Source organism: Arachis ipaensis, chromosome B10 (genome assembly GCF_000816755.2).
Source record: "Arachis ipaensis cultivar K30076 chromosome B10, Araip1.1, whole genome shotgun sequence".
NCBI lineage: Eukaryota > Viridiplantae > Streptophyta > Magnoliopsida > Fabales > Fabaceae > Arachis > Arachis ipaensis.
In genome coordinates, this window is record NC_029794.2 from 127,993,676 (window position 1) to 127,994,160 (window position 485).

Below are 485 nucleotides of genomic sequence, written 5' to 3' on the forward strand. Positions count from 1 at the left end.
CCCTCCAAGAAACTTGTTTGTTTTGCTCCTCTTAGAGGCTACAGGAGAGTTAGGGGCTTGATTTTGTATCTTGAGTATTTTGGGATACCTGCCTATGTATATATATATATTCTCCGGCCAGCCTTGACTTCGCGGGCTGAGTTAGGAGCTTGTTATTGTGTATCATTGGCCCTCTATTCCTACATTTGTTATATTATGCTTCATAGCTATATTTTTTTTGTACGCAAGTTAACTCGTTTTCTGAACATTGCGCTTTTATTCCGCAATTTTTATTTCAACGGTTCTTCAAGACTCCTAGTTTATTCTATTCTTTTTGCTATTATATGTACACTTTTCATTTTAGAGGTCGTAATACCACATCACCTCTGTTTTACGGCTTAAGCGTAAAGCTGGGTGTGGTAGGGTATTACAGATAATTATTACATTTATTTTAATTTATAAAAATAAAAAATCATATAATCAAAATAGTAAAATTTTTAATTTAA